This window comes from Antechinus flavipes, chromosome 3 (genome assembly GCF_016432865.1).
Source record: "Antechinus flavipes isolate AdamAnt ecotype Samford, QLD, Australia chromosome 3, AdamAnt_v2, whole genome shotgun sequence".
In the NCBI taxonomy this organism is placed as follows: domain Eukaryota; kingdom Metazoa; phylum Chordata; class Mammalia; order Dasyuromorphia; family Dasyuridae; genus Antechinus; species Antechinus flavipes.
The window spans coordinates 496,424,479-496,435,732 of NC_067400.1; positions in this window are offsets into that span (position 1 = coordinate 496,424,479).

An 11,254-nucleotide genomic window follows, 5' to 3' on the forward strand; every position below is an offset into this window, starting at 1 on the left:
ACTATAATAGTTTATACATATCTCCGCACATACATAACTTGGCTAATTAATTTCTAAGTTACTTGAGGGACAGTGACTGTGTCTTATTTATTTTTGTTTCTCCTATAGTAACTAGTACAATTTTGTATAGATGGTAGGTCTTCGAAGGACTGGAATTGAAGAATACCTCAAAGGATTGGTGCATTTGCACATAGTATAAATGGTAGAAGGAAAATTTTTATTTCAAAGTAAAATTATAATATCTGCTTGAAAACATTTGTATTTAAAAGTACATTTGCACAGATAATTAAAATTATAGTAAATCATAATAAAATTATTGTAAAAATTGTTTATAATTGTATCAATTGATACAATTGTCATGTTTGGTGCTCCTAATAGTGTTTATTGAACTGAATTGCTCACTTGTCCCTTAAGATAGCACAAATATAAATACTTCTATATCTCAATATTTGCTAATATCCCTAAACCTAATTTAAGACAAATTCAAGCCACCCAAACAAAAAACTTTAGATATTTTTACCTGAACATTTAGCAAAGCTTTATTATCTTTTGGTAAAAGAAGAGGAATCAATAAAACAAATCTCAAATAAGCAATATGCTATATACCTAGTGCTATACCAGATTTAAAGGCTTAAAATGGTATTTAGGCACTCGATAAAAGTAATGACCAGAGTGAAAAGAAAAAAGCACTAAACTTAAGTTAGGAAGATCTGGATTTAAATCCTGATACTTAATAAATATTTGATCATGGATAACTCAGTCAATCACTCTTCATTGCTGTTTGTTCAATCAGGATTCAGTCTGACTTTCTATGACCCCATTTGGAGTTTTCTTCACAAAGATATTGGAGCGGTTATTTTATTTCCTTCTCCAGCTCATTTTACAAACAAGGAAAGTGAGACAAAAAAATGGCCCAGTCACACAGCTAATATGTATCTTAGATCAAATTTGAACTCAGGTTTTTCTGATACCAGGCTACCACTGTGTCACCTAGCTGCACCACTTTAGCTTCAGTTTAATTGTCCAAAAAATGAAGATATCTGTAGTGCTCCTGTCATATTGCTGAAATGAGATACTATACAGAAAACATTCTGTAATATTTAAAAGGCAATACGAATTTTAGTTATTATTGTTATAAATCCTCTAAACAACTAAAAGCCCTACATTTATGAATGAGTTCACCATGAACTTGAATGTCTGTAATGATATTTGAATCACCTTATTATCCTAATCACTATCCTCCAACAATCTGGGAGCAATAGTAGTTCCCCTCTAGATACACAATCAGACAGTTCCAGTTGGGCAAAGCCTCTATTTCTCCCTTTTCCTCTTTCTCCGCTTTTCCTCCCTCTTTTCCACCCACCATCTTTCTATGTAGGGAGTCATACCTGCACATATAGGTGCTCTGTCCAAATTTTGATTACTAAATAATAATAGGTCCCAACTCAAACTTCTCTTGCTCATTGTTTGAGTTCTGATGGCTTACAGTAAGTGTCAATAGCAATTGCTTTTATTCTTGCCAGAAACTGAGAAGATCTTCCTTCACAGTTAGATTCTTTTTTGAAGGCAGACAAGGCTTTTCCCTCAATTCTATTTAGCATTTAACTACTCAGTGGGTGTTGCCCTCAGATAAACTGAGACATGGAAAAGACCTTTTGTTTAAAAAGGTCAGTGTCTTACCATTGCATCTGAGGCCATCACCAGTCATTCTGGCATGTGAATTGCCATTGGACACTGATGACTCTGAAGGAAAGAGTGAGGCTGATGATTTTTGCACAGCCCTATCTCACTTAAATCCAATTCACTTGCAAGTCAAGATATTACCCTTCTGATGTCATTGGTCCTCTTTGAGAATTAAGGATGAACAACAATTTGTTAATAATCCTGACAAAATGTGGAACCCAGAACTGAAAACAATAATCCACATGTGTTCTGCTGCACAGTACCATGGGACTACAAAATGCTGAACACTCTATTTCAATTAATGAAGCATTAGACACATTTTTTGGCAACCTTGTCACATTGCTGACTCATATCTATCTTAACAATCTACTAATCCCCTGGCTTTTGGGGTTGTTTTTTTTCACACGTACTGGCAAGCTAGGTCTCCCAATTAGACTAAAGCATTTCTGACTATAAGACTAAATGTGTTCCTATTTAATTATGTCTTCTTCATTTTAGTCACTATGAATATCTTTGTGGGGTTTGTATGGCAATGACTATTTCTTCCAGCTACATCTTATTGGTACTGGAGTCAGGAAGTTCTAAGTTCAAATTCAAAAACTTACTAGCTATGTGATCTTGGATCACTCATTTAGCCTCACTTAGCTTGCCTCAGTTTCCTCAGTGATAAAATGGGGACAATAATAGCAGCTCTTTCCCAGAATTGTTGAAAGAAATAAATGTGACAGTATTTGTAAAGCATTTAGAATAGTGCCTGGAACATAGTAAGTGCCATAAAATAATAGCTATTTTATTAATATCATCATTATCTATGCAATTTCTAAATGTTACCTGAATCTTTATCAAAGATATTAATTAGAAATATGGAATAGAACTGGGATAAGCATGAAAAGTAATGGTATGTATGGTGGGTGAAAAATGAAATAACTAAGGAAACAGTAGGCTATCTCAATTATGTTAAGGTTCACTTTTCTAAGCATATCAATTTATTAAGCAATGCATGCCAGCTGCTAAATAAACCAGAACCAGCTTAGACCTAGACCCTGAATACCAGGGAGACAGACTCTTATACATTAAAAACAATCAAATAAAGCCAATTAATTAAAATAATTTAAAAATTACACAATGTAATATTAGGTAATCTTATTTCTTATTGGATGAAAGAGAAGGGATTTTCCAAATTGAAAAGGGGATCAGAAAAACAGGCTATTCATTACCCCCAAGTGTATGCAAACCATCAAAGGAACAGGGAAACAATAACTGAATGATCAGTATGGGGCCAGCTTTCAGACAAGACATATCAGTTGCTTGTGTTGTGGAACTATGAGAAAATTCATTGCATCAATTTTGAATCTGACTGGGTTCCTGCTCAGCATAATCTAAGTCTTTAGATAAGGGTCTCTAAGCAATAAGCAAATGTGTTCCAGTTTCCCAGCTATGTAGGGGTAGGTCTGAAACAAAGAAATAAGATTTTCTCTCAATTTTCACAAATAAGGTTTTCTTGCAGGACATAAGTTGAGCCAGACCCATAATTAAATAGAAACAGACCTGAACTAGTTCCAGAATTGAGTTACAAGAATCAAAGTAGTTCACTCCATTTCCACAATTAACCACTTACTATCCTAAAAGCTCATGTTCCTTACATGCTAATAAAGACTTCTCAAGACGTTGATTTTGAACCTGCAATCATCTCTCTTTAATCTAATTTTTCAACTAGTTTTAATCAACCTAACTGTACTATTATCTAGCCCACATCTTTCTAATTTGTGTATAAAGATATATGCTCTACAATCTTAAAACATTATATAAATATGAGTGTCTGTTGACTTTGGGCCAAAGTGGGTATATCCTGAGTGGAGGAGGGGAAAAAGTAGAGAGGAAATAGGTAGAGAGTTCATGAAATAGGCAATTCATTTGTAAATAACTCAGAGATGACAGTTGTACTGATTAAGTGCAATGGGCCTTTTAATGGGAAAAAATACTTGAATACTTGAATGATCTGAACATTTATCAAATGACTGCTCTCATCACTAGGATAGATTAAAATTTCCAATCTAGTTTAATTCTTGTCCACATCCCACTGTAGCTCTTCCATAATATGTCCATTCAACTCAGAGGCCTTCCCTCCTCAGGCTCTTTTCATTGCCTGGAGATGACAGTGTCACTGTATTTGCTCATCCATTGTCTTGCTCTCTTTTGCCACCTTTCTTTTCTGGCCATATGTCTTTGAAGGTGCCTTCTTTGTCACTACTTGCACCAGAGCCATCAGCTCTACTTGCATCAGGCCACAGCTAATTTACACCCACCACTTTTTTCTATTGCTCTTAGTAGTACTTGTAATTTTGATTCTTTTTAGCTCACAGTATCCACAATTTCTCACCACATAAAATTATGGAGAAAATATTGGAGTTAAAAAGACTTTTGCAGCAGTTGGAAGAGAGAAGTGACATTAGTACTAACAAATTTGTACAAAACTTTTGCTTATAATAGTGCAGAACTGCAATAATTTTTAAATAAAATTGTTTAGAAAGGTTAATCATTTCTGCATCAGAAAAAAAAAAAAAAAAAAAGATGGTGCCCAGACCTTTTTGCTAAATTCCAGAGCTACAAGTTTCTCAATTCAAATGTAGTGAATATGTTAGAAGAAGCCAACAGAAACAAACAGAACTCCAAGTCCTCTGAATAGCTTTGTAGAACTGGCTGAATATTGACTGGTTTCATGCTGAGTTGGGAAATATAAAGAACAGTCTGTTAATTGTGGACAGATGAACACATTACTCCTCCCCCAGAAAGAAGGTGGGAGAATGAGGAGCTAACCTAGATTAGGAAACAGGCAACTTCGAACCAGAATGACTGCCCTTTGGGTCTGATTTACAGCATCGCATGTTACCACATACCACATATACAGTTTACCTTAAGCTACAAATTTCAGAAGAGTTTGTAGATATGCTAGTAAAGGGCGTTTGTTCACTAGGAGAATGAACTTACAGATCTGGACCTATAATTTACTAAAGGAATTAAAATTTGTAAAATAAATAAAATCATAGAGTGCTAGAGCTGCAAGAGAACTTAAAGATCATGTATTCCAATCTCCTCATTTTCCAGATGGAGAAACTGAGGGCCAGAGAAATTAAATAGACATACCTAAGGTCCTGTAGTATTTACATGGCAAGAATTTAAACCTGCCAAGGTTCCTGACAATTCTTTTTTTCTCCTTAATTTTAATAGTATTTTAATTTTCTAATTATATGTAAAGATAGTTTTCAACATTCATTTTTTAAAGAGTTTGAATTCCAATTTTTTTCTTCTTCCCTCCTTTACCTTCCCCCACCTTTAAGACAGCAAGCAATCTGATAAAGATTATACAAGTACAATAATTTTAAACATATTTTCACATGAGTAGTGTTCATAAAGAAATATCAGAATAAAAGAGGAAAACCACAAGAAGGAAAAAAAAAGAAAACAGGTAAAAACAGTATGCTTTGATCTACATTCAGTCTCTGTAGTTCTTTCTCTGAATGTAAATGGCATTTTTCATCCTAAGTCTATTAGAATTGTTTTGGATCACTCTATTGCTGAGAAGAGCTAAATCTATCATATTTGATCATCACACAGCCTTGCTATTATTATGTACAATGTTCTCCTAGTTTTGTTCACTTTACTCAGCATCAGTTCATGTAAATCTTTCCAGGATTTTCTGAAATCAGCCTGTTCATCATTTCTTATTAAAATTTTTTTTTCTAACATTCCATTACATTCATATACTACAACTTATTCAGCCATTCGAATTAATGGGCTCAACTCAATTTCCAATTCCTTGCCACCACAAAAATGACTGCTACAAACATTTTTGCATATACAGGTCCTTTCCACTCTTTTAAGTTCTGTTTGGGATATAGATCCAACAGTGACACTGCAGGATCAAAGAATATGTATGGTTTTATAGTGTCTTTGGGTATAGTTCCAAATTGCTCTTCTTCTGAAGAGCATTCTGGCTAGATCATCTCACAACTCCACCAACAATGCATTTAGTGTCCCAGTTTTCCCACATCCTTTCTAATATTTATCATTATCTTTTTCTATCATCTTAACCAATTTGAAAAATGTGAAGTGGTACCTCAGAGTTATTTTAATTTGTATTTTTCTAATCAATAGTGATTTATATCATTTTTTTCATATGATTAGACATGGCTTTAATTTCTTCATCTGAAAATTGTCTTTTGACAAGTCATCTGGGGACTTGTATTCTTATAAATTTGGCTAATTTTCCATATAGTTTAGAAATAAAGTTTTTTTTTATCAGAAACACTGGTGGGGGGGGGGGGAACCCTGGCTTCACAACTTTCTGCTTCCCTTCTAATCTTGGCTGCATTGATTTCATTTGTGCCAAAACTTTTCAATTTAATATAATCAAAATTATTCACTTTGTATTTTATAATGCTATTTCTTTTTAGGTCATAAATTCCTCTTTTTCCAAAGATCTGAGATTAAACTATCCCTTGCTTTCCTAATTTGCCTTTAATCTCATTCTTTATGTCTAAAATCATGAACACAATTCAACCTTATTTTGGTATTAGGTGTGAGATGTTGCTCTATAAGTCGTTTCTTGAACTAGTGCCTAGTGCCTAGTTTCATACTGTTTTTTTTTTTTTCAGTTTTTCCAGAAATTTTTGTCAGATAGTGGGTTCTTATTCCATAAGCTGGAGTCTTTGGCTTTCTTCCTTCAGTTCTAAGCATGTATTATGTATATCAAATGCTTTGAACAAAACTTTTAAAGCATATTATCTACTCAAATATCCTTACCACCTCTAAAGTATCTTTAAGTGACTCCACTGGAGAATAACAAATGATAACATATGAATGTAAATGGAAAATTATTAGGCTATAAAAAATGACAGAAGATATAAATTCACAGTAATATGGGGAAGACTTAGAGACAGAATGGAATAAGCAGGACCAGAGCACTTTATATAATTTTAAGGTAAAACAATTTGAAAGACATAAGAACTCTGAATAATGCAATGACTAATCAAGACTGCAAGAAGATTGATAATGAACCTGAAGACTGATACCAATGATGGATTATAGATGCAGAAAATGAGATAGAAATTTTCAGATACTACCAAGTACACAAATTTGTTTTGCTCAACTATACATTTGCTTCAGAGAAAGTAATGAATTATTCAGATATAAAAGTTGTCATATTTGTTGATGTTTGTCAAGTACATCACTTAAATTTTAAAAGAAAAAAAACTTTCAGGGGCAGATTCCCATTTAAAAATTTTCATTAATTCATTCAGTATTTATTCTCTCTCAGGGCTGGGTTCAAGTGATATAAAAAGGAAGATATCCACTGTATTTAAGGAACCTGTATTGTATTTTAGGAGACAATGAATCAGTCTAGCAAGCAAGTATTTATTAAGTATCCACTATGTGTGGGACACTGTTAGATACTGGGAATATTAAGTACAAAAGTAAAAGAGTCTTCCCTTGACAAGCTTACAACCTAATCAAAACAAAACCCCAACAAACCATATATAAGTGTGTGTATGTATATGTTATATATATATGTATATATATAGAGATAAATTTAGAGATATAGAAAAATATAGATAAATAAATATATGTTTTTGTTGTTTAGTCATTTAAGCTGTGTCTAGCTCTTCATGATCCCTTTTGAAGGGATGGGTTGGCTTTTTTTTTGTTTTGTTTTTGTTTTTGGCAAAGATACTGTGGTCATTTGCCATTTCCTTCTCCAGTTCATTTTATAGATGAGGAACTGAGGCAGAGTTAAGTGACTTGCCTGGGTCATACAGCCAGTAAGTGTCTTAAGTCAGATTTGAACTCATAAAGATGAAACTTCCTAATTCCAAGCCCAGTGCTCTATCTACTATACCATCTAGCTGCAACACACATATGTGTCTGCATACATATTTATGTGAGAGAGAGAGAGAGAGAGAGAGAGAGAGAGAGAGAGAGAGAGAGAGAGAGAGAAGAAATAATAGGAATAAGAAGTTTGGGGGCAGCTAAATGACACAGTGGATAAAGCACTAGCCCTGGATTTAGGACTAAGTTCAAATCTGACCTCAGAGATTTAACATTTCCTAACTGCATGACCCTGAGCAGCTCACTTTACCCCAACTGCCTTGAAAAAAAAAAAAAGACCATCTGGAATAGGAGATTTGGATCTATGATTTCATTGGTACAGGGAACTCCGAGGTTAGGGAACTCCCTTTAGCAATGTATTATCAGAACATTCTTGGTATCTTAGAGTTTTAGTTATTTGGAGCAGTAAGTGACTGCCCAAATTAACACAGTCATTATGTATAGGAGACAGAAATTAAACTTAGGTCCTACTGACTTTGAGGCTATCTCTCTATTCATTACGTCAAAGTGCCTCTAAAAAGTATAAATATGAAATGTTTTGGGAAGGAAGGTATTAACCACTGAGGGAATACACATAAAAGTAATTAATAATCTTTTAAAAGAAATTTATAAACAAATGCAAAATAATGTATGCTATCCTATCCCACGTGGTTTAGCCCAAGAGCTAATCCCTTTGAGAGGGGAAGGATATTCTCCAAGCCTATGCTTAAGTCTTGAGGTTACAAGTAAAAGTTATATAAAAAAGAAAGTAGCAAATGGTGTTTGAGGCATTATGTTAGAAGCTTGCCTGTTTTGGAGCTGAGTAACAATATCCTAGAAACTGGGATAGAATCATGATGTTGGGAAAAAGTAGAGAGCCAAGAAAGAAATAAGTTAATAAAACAGTTGAAGATATCAAAATAGGATTCTGGAACATCAGCACCACTTTTAAATGGGCAAAAAAAGAACTATCATATCTCTCAATTCATCCAAATATAATATTATTATTAACAGCATATTTGTAGAATGCATGTCTATGCATTGAGGAGATAGAATAAATAAGGTGTTTGGAGAATCTAAAAGCTTATTGTTTTGAATAATTCCTTCACCTCTGCAGATCACAGCCCTTCCACATCTTCTCTTGCATGTTTCTTGTTCACAGCAAGGTGCAGTAGTTAAGATAAGGAAAAGAATGTGTTTGATGTGTGTGTGTGTGTGTGTGTGTGTGTGTGTGCGCGTGCACGCCTATTTGGAAGCAGGTTCTAAAGGTGATGGGACATGAATGAGTGGAAGGAGAAAAAAGTTCTTAAAATTATGAGCAATGATAAAGGCCATTGATATTGGAATGAGTACCAATCAATTAACAGGCATTTATTAAACATCTATTATGTTCTTTAGGCACTACACTAAGTCAAGACAAAATGAAATAGTACCTGACCTCGAATAGTTTACAAATAAGTTATATGCAAGGGATATGAAGTACATCTTTTTTTTTTTTAATAGATCTAATAGTACTTTAAGACTTTCACATCTTAAACATCACAGTCCTTATGTAAAGTAATCTATTAGACCAGAAATCATATTGGAAAATAAAACTTAAATACAACTCCCTAATTCAATTTCTTGAGAAATTTTATGGCAAACAAAGAAACTTACAGAAAGAATCTTAAATCACTATAATATTCTACTTTGTGGCTTTTTATAAAATGTGAAAATCATAATATCAGATTGTTCAATATGACTCCTGTATATGAATAAATGTACTTTGTGTTCCAACCCAACTGGATAGCTTTTTATTCTTTTTGTACTTCAATCTTTTTTTCTGCTTTTTCTCACCTCTATAAATTTGTTTCTTTCATTCCCATGCCCTATTAAGAACAATAAAAATCAATAGAACCAAAAAAACCTTACTTAGTTACTATTTATGTAAATTAACTAATTTTAACACCTAATGTACCTAATCCTTTTCAGTCACTCTTTGTCATCCAATAGAATTCTTTGTCCATTATTTCTCATTCAAATTTCTTTTTCTGGGCTCAGATTCAGTGTGTATTCCATTCTTCTGGTAAGGACTCTATTTTTTTTTCTGTATTGCATAACTTCAAAAATATCTTTCCAGATCTCTCTGAATTCCTCATCTTGTTGCTGTTAATGGCACCATGTTATTCTGGGTTCATGAGTTGAATGTTTCATAATTTATTTAACCATGCCTTTATTGTTGGACATTTAGGTTGTTTACATTTTTTTTTTTTGTATTTGTCTATAATACTATTAAGAAAATCTTCAAATAGATAATTCTTTTCCTGCATTGTACAACACTTTTATACTTTGTTTCCAACAAGGAAATTATTGTGTTAAAGATTATAAATAGTTTTGCTCTCCATAAAAGCTATACAAATGTGCAATTCCATCAGAACTGGAGTGTACCTATTTCTCGCTAATTCTGCCAGCATTGAATTTCATCAAATTTTTTTTTTGCCACTTTGATAGATATGAGGTAATATCTCAAAGTTGTTTTAATATGCACCTTTTTGATCAGTGAAGTTGATTTTTTTTTCAGGTGCTTATTAACAATTTGTGTTTGAGTTTACCCATTTACATCTGCTTCCTCCACTTGTCTTGAAGAATACTCTTTGAAAGCCCAATGAAGATACCACTTTCTCCATGAATTCTTTCCTGATCTCCCTTTTATCTTTCAAGAGAGTAATTTAATTTTCAATTAATAACTGCTACTTTTCTCTCCCTCTTCTCTTTTCCAATCAAAAAGAAAAGTTTTATAACAAATATACCTAATAAAGCAAGATACATTTGTGTACTGGCAATGTTATGTCTCAATTCACATTTGATTCCATCACTTCTCTGTTAGGAGTTAGAATACATTCATCATCACTTCTCTGAAAGAGATTTCCTTTCTTAAACTTTTCATACCATTTTTGACCTCTCTATTATTAAGGTACAGGTATCTTAAATCTACTTGATGTGGACTTAGGGGGCAAAGACTACCTTTTTTTTTTCATATTTGTAGTTCTAGCACCTAGTATAGAGCCCTGAATATAGTAGTCATTTAATAAATAAATTGTCTATCATGTTTAACTTAATTCATATTTTCTTTTAGTATAAATTTAATTAAGCTACAATGTATTGAATATGTTCATTAATTTTTACTAAAATATCAAATAGAATATTTTTTTAAACAGTGCTTACAACTGTGAATGTTTATGTAGAGATGATGGTGAAAGAATAGTGATTAGAAATTTTGATACTATTTTTTGACTTATATTTGGAGAAAAGGAATGCAACTCAGAAAGTCTTATGGGTTTGTTGAAAACTAAGAACACATATTACTATCTATAAAAAAGTACCGTTAGATGGTTATATAGTTATATAGAACCAACATAGGTCTATTAATAAGGGAGAGTTGAACTAATGTTAAATGACTTTTTAGATTACTTATTCACTTAAACGTCTAACTCTTCATGGTCCCATTTTGGGATTTTCTTGGCAATGATACTGGAGTGAGTTGCCATTTCCTTCTCTAGCTCATTTTACAAATGAGGAAACTGAGTTTACTAGGGTCACATAGTTTTCAAATTTCTGAGATCAGATTTGAACTCATGAAGATGAGTATTCCTGATTCCAAGCCTAGAGCTCTATTTATTGCACTGCATATTTTGATAAATCTTTAATCACTAAGGATTAACTGCTT